A 6059-nucleotide genomic window follows, 5' to 3' on the forward strand; every position below is an offset into this window, starting at 1 on the left:
GCAGAGGTTCTTGGGCTCTGCTCCTCTTCGCTTTTACTGCTAGAGATGAGCTTTAGACTGGAGCGCAGCGCTGTCGTAGAGGTTTTTTTGCCCCCTTCAGTCTTCCCGTGCTGAAGGCTGACAGAGCTGTGTTTGGCGAGCTTGTCGGAGCAGCTACAAATCAGCTGATGACGCCACATCAGAAAGGAAACTCAAACCGATGTGTCAACCTGTCAACCAGCGTGCTAACACTAACTATTCTGGGCATTGGACACAACACGATTATGAGTGGAATGTTTGTTTCTGCTGTGGTTCGTTTTGCTCTCGGCACCTCCTCGTTGTATGCATTTTGTCCGGGGTCACGAAGATATGTTTTGTAAATCTGTACATAGACTATTAAGTTATTTACAAGTGCTGTTTAAGAACCTGTAAGCGCTGGCTTGTAATGTGGCTGTAGAGTTTCTGAAGGATGAAGGAGTACAGGAACAGCAGGACCTGTGACAATGCTTGCCATGCAAATTGAGTGCTCCGATCCCTCCCCTTCTGTGCCTTGTTTTAAGATCCTAATGAAAAATGCATGGCCTCCTCTTAGATTCTTAGACCGAAATCCAAGTTCAACCAAGACTTTTGCTGGCTCTGACATGAGTGAGTGATGCCCTGGCTCTGGACCTTAAATTTCTCTCCTCTGGCTCTACCGAATTTCTCTCTGGCACTGACTTAGTGGATTTCCTACAACCAGTCCCTGAGCAGTCTTCTGGACCTTCACGCCGCCATAAAATCCAGGTCAGTCTCCTTCTTGCACTTAGCACCCTGGTACACCTGCGAGCTGCACAAGATGAAGGCTGCTGGGCTGCTGGGGCCTTCTGGACTGACTGTTCACAAACAGGCATATAGAGAGCACAGGAAGGCCTATGCAGAAGCTCTGAGAGATGCACAGTCCAAGTTTTATTCCACCATTATCAACAACAGCCCCGGTAACTCTAAACAACTTTTCTCTACTGTAAATCATCTTCTCAAACCGCCTTCACTTGTCCATCCTGAGGCCACTGAGGATAGGTGCAATATGCACATCACCTTTTTCCGACAAAAAGTTGAAAACATCCGCTCACACCTCTCCGCCACTGCTGTCCTGCCTCTCACAACCACCGACCCACCATCTGAGTTTGTCCAGCCTCTTTGCTCCTTCTCCATTGTCACACAGGAGGAAGTGGAGGATATGATCAAAAACACAAAGCCAACCACCTGGGGTTTGGACCCTTTCCCATCAGCTCTGCTAAAGACAAACACCTCTACCATCTCTCCATTAATCACCAAGATCATAAACCACTCCCTCCTGGCCGGCCATATCCCATCTGCGTTAAAAACTGCTGTCATCAGACCACTACTAAAAAAAAACACCCTGGATCCAGAAGTTTTCTCCAACTATAGGCCCATTTCAAATCTTCCATTTCTGTCCAAAGTTCTGGAAAAAACAGTTGCAGCACAACTTCACGATCACCTCAAAGACAATAACCTTTTTGAGAAGTTTCAGTCTGGTTTCCGCCCTGGCCATAGCACTGAAACAGCCTTGGTCAGGGTCACCAATGACCTCATGATGGCAGCAGATACCGGTTCCCCATCTCTACTCATCCTCCTGGACCTAACAGCTGCTTTTGATGCAGTTGACCACAACATCCTCCTTCACCGTCTGAAATACACCATTGGACTCTCTGATAAAATACATAACTGGTTCACCTCATATCTGTCCGACAGAACAGAATACGTTACCCTGGGCAAAGCAAAATCATACACCCACAAGGTCACCTGCGGTGTCCCTCAGGGCTCAGTGCTGGGCCCCACTCTTTTCACCCTCTATCTGCTTCCCCTGGGTAATATAATTAGCAGGCATTGGGTATCCTATCACTGCTATGCTGATGACACACAGCTCTATATGAGGACAACCCCCACTTCTTCTGCTGTCCACTCTATAGCCCCACTCACCACCTGCCTGGAGGACATAGAGGCGTGGATGAAACTCAATTTTCTTCAGCTAAACAGTTCAAAAACAGAAGCCATCCTAGTTGGCACACCACATCAGCTCCGCTCTTCCACCATCACCTGTATCACCGTCTCCGGTCAAAACGTCCCTCTTTCCACATCTGTCACCAACCTAGGTGTTAAAATGGACCCCAAACTCACTTTTGACACCCACATCAAACACCTCTGCAAGACAGCTTTCTATCACCTCAGGAACATCACCAAACTCCGTCCAACACTCACCCTGACAGATGCAGAGAAGCTTGTCCACGCCTTTGTCTCGTCCAGACTGGATTACTGCAATGCTCTCCTCATCGGAATTTCTAACAGGAACATCCAGAGACTGCAACATATTCAGAACAGCGCTGCCAGGATCCTGTTAAGAGTCCGCAAATACGACCACATCACCCCCGTTCTGAAATCATTACACTGGCTCCCCATCCCACTCAGAATTGAGTATAAGCTCTCCCTCCTCACTCATCAGTGCATTCACGGACATGCCCCCCAATACCTAAAAGAACTACTCACCCTCCAGACCTCCCCATTCACCCTCCGTTCTGCAACCAAAAACACCCTCCAAGTCCCCAGAACCAAGCTCCGTACTATGGGCGATCGGGCCTTTTCCTCTGCAGCTCCGAGGCTGTGGAACACCCTCCCCGACCATCTGAGGGCCCCACAGACTGCAGAGGCTTTTAAACGTGACCTGAAAACTCACCTTTTTAAGAAAGCTTACTGCTAAAATATCCTCTATAGGCTCTGCTTTTAAATTTATTTTAAATTTATCTTAAAATGTTCTTGTTTTAACTTACTGCTCTGTAGCACTTTGAGATTGCTAAATATAAAGTGCAATACAAATAGAATTTATTATTATTATTTTATTGCCATAATTTATCAAAACCAATGACTGCAGTTATGTCTTGATCCCATGTTAGCCACAACGCATTAACATGATATACATAGAGAAATCTATTTTGCCCAATTTTATAAATGCAGGGTCCCACTTATCACACACACACACACACACACACACACACATACACACACAATGTGCCTTGATGAAGTTGTTCTGACATCAATTCATTTCTGCAGAAATGTCATCTGCCGATTTAACACAGACAGCTGAAACATACATTTAATTAAAACTCACTAAACTAAGAGTAGTTGATATTTGTTGAAACACACTTCTACACGTTCTATTATGTGTCTCTAAAATAAGCTTCAGCCAGTCGAACGTAAGCTCAGCTCATCACAAAGACAAAAGATGGGGATGGGGGAGCTAGCCCAGCTTCGTCCAAAGACAATACAATCCACCAACCAGCAGTTCCAAAGATCATTAATTCAATATTTTGTTCGGTTAATCTAAACAAAAACCAGAGTGTACTGTTTTACAAAGGGTTACGTGACAGATGTTTTCATGGCCAGTAACTTTCTGCAACCTCTCCTGGTTGCCTGGAAACTTGTCAGAGCCTAAATATAGTCTGTGAAACTCACCTTCCATTTTTACTCTGAAAAAAACTATATATATATATATAGGATATAACTGGGGCTGCAACCAAGGATTATTTTCACTCTCAATCAATCGATTGGTGGTTTGGTCTATAAAATGTCTGGTTTTGTCCACAAGACATTCAGTTTACTCACAGAGGAGTAAAGAACGTAGAAATGATTCATAATAATATTTGACAGCTGATTGATTAATTGTTGCAGCTCTAGATACAACATGCTGTATCCTTTGAGCGCTTTAGAGGTGCTGGTAGGTGGATTTGACACCTCTGGATAGAGTCAGACTAGCTGTCTTTCCAGTCTTTATGCTAAACTAAGCAGCTTTATTTGAAAGTGGTATCCTCCAATCTAAATGGCTGCCAGAAAGAGAAAGTGTATTTCTTCAAATGTCTAACTTTTGCTTTAATCTGATTTATTTTTTTATCTCAAAGCTCACAAATGCTACTTAAACAGCTTTTATAATCTCCAAAAGAAGACTGAGACACTGACACTTGTAGTACTGAAGTGCCCATATTATATAATAATATTATAAGTATTATTTTGTGGGTGGGGTTTTGCCTTATGAATTGTGTTGTAGCTTTGTTAATTGGAGTTTAAAACGTGACTGTGCACATTGTGTGGCATGGATCTGTACTCTACTGTATTTTAGTGAAAGAGCTGAATTGAAGTCGACCAGAAACATTTTGAATTGCATGTTTTATGCAGTATTAAATTCAACCACTTGCTAAGGATGTAGCAAACATGTGAGCCAACAAATACCTCGTATTTTGAACTTCATCAGTAAACACATTATCTCATCAGAAATGCATGATTTAAATTCTATTGCATCATGTAACGTGAATTATGAATATCGCTGTTCTATTTTTCTATTAGGTCTCCAAATGTGGCCATGACTACTTTGTCCTTTTTTCAATGTAACGTGCTTCTTGTATTTCTTCTTTACTCACTCAGTTTGGACTGTGGATTTATTTATCAGCTAAACGGAAAGAAACCTAGGGCATGAAAAGGCAAATGTGCATTGTTTCTGTTCAGAGTTTAAATAAAATTATGCTGCTATCCATCCTCTGGTTTAATCTGACACAACAGTACATTTAGACAAGTATTGGAGATAATTGTACTCTAATTTAGTATTTTTTTAATGTAAAAGTGGTCATTGCATGTTGCCCTCTCCCACGATCCCTCCACCTCGTTTGGAAATCATTCGAATGTTATGTGGATGGATGAAAGCAGATTGGGTTATATTTGCATAATGTTTATATTTTCTAACATTACATATGTAGACAGCTATCAGACATATTTAGCATTACAAAAATGTGTTTGTGATTATTTGTTGCCAGATCTCTCGAGAATGTGTTGCTGAGACAAAGAAAGGTCTCAAACTAATTTTCATAGAAATTATCTCTCATAAAAATTATATTTTAGTATCAGAGAGTTTAGAAGATATGTAGCTTTTGAAAAATGGGTCCAATATGCACGTTGGTGTCCATGGGGCGAACTAATAATAATCTGCTCACTCTAGTCTCTTTAAGGGGCGTGGAGATTGTAACCATAGATACGTGTACGCGTATCTCTGGTTACAATCTCGATTATCACTATTTCCGTCTCTTTGGCGGCACCTATGGCGATAAGCGGTAATTGCAGGTATGATTTTGGATCCCACTTCACATCAATCTAAATTTATTTTGTATTCAATGAATATCGTCGACTAGTAGGTCAAACTTGTGCAAAAATTGTCATCATAGACTCGATTGAATGAACTCTTTCTGGGATCGGAAACGTTCGTGATTTAAAACCTTATATACATCTATCTTCATTACTTTAAGGCTGATGTTGCCTTTTTTTAACTTATGCCAGCTAACCTCAACCGCAGTACACAAGGATGTGTTCCTAAAGTGTTCACAGATAACATCTGAGAAATCAGCAACAGGAAGATACAGAGAAAACGGCTCAAACCCGCCCAGTGAAAGCAGCTCTAAACGTTACTAAATATAGCAAGAAACACCGAGCAACTACCCCACAATGATTAGAGGTATGCAGATAGACAGGTAGACAGGCAGACAGACAAGTAGGCATATATACAGTATATACATATAATGCATGAATATATACATATGTATACATATATACATATATATATATATATATATATATATATATATATATATATATATATATATATATACAAAAATGCATATTTTTCCTTAAGTGACATTTCCAATGCAGGACTTTCACATGTAATGGAGGATATTTCATATTTCAGTGTTTCTACTTTTACTTAATTTAAGGACCAGTGCTTCTGCTCAGTAGCCTCGAGTATTCCTGCCAGTGCAGTGCTGACCTCATGTGGAAAAAATGTATCATTGCACATGTACCCTTGAATACTGCAGCTATAGGCCCATTTCAAGAAGTTGCAGAATTTAGGTTAGAAAGATAATAACAAGAACATTAGTATGAGCTGCCAATATATGAATCTGTAATCAATATTTCACAACAAACAATTATATCGATTGATCAGAGATAATGTTAAATCATTTTTACACGTGCAGTATTCATCCACACGA

This window comes from Cyclopterus lumpus, chromosome 21 (genome assembly GCF_009769545.1).
Source record: "Cyclopterus lumpus isolate fCycLum1 chromosome 21, fCycLum1.pri, whole genome shotgun sequence".
Classification (NCBI taxonomy): Eukaryota; Metazoa; Chordata; class Actinopteri; order Perciformes; family Cyclopteridae; genus Cyclopterus; species Cyclopterus lumpus.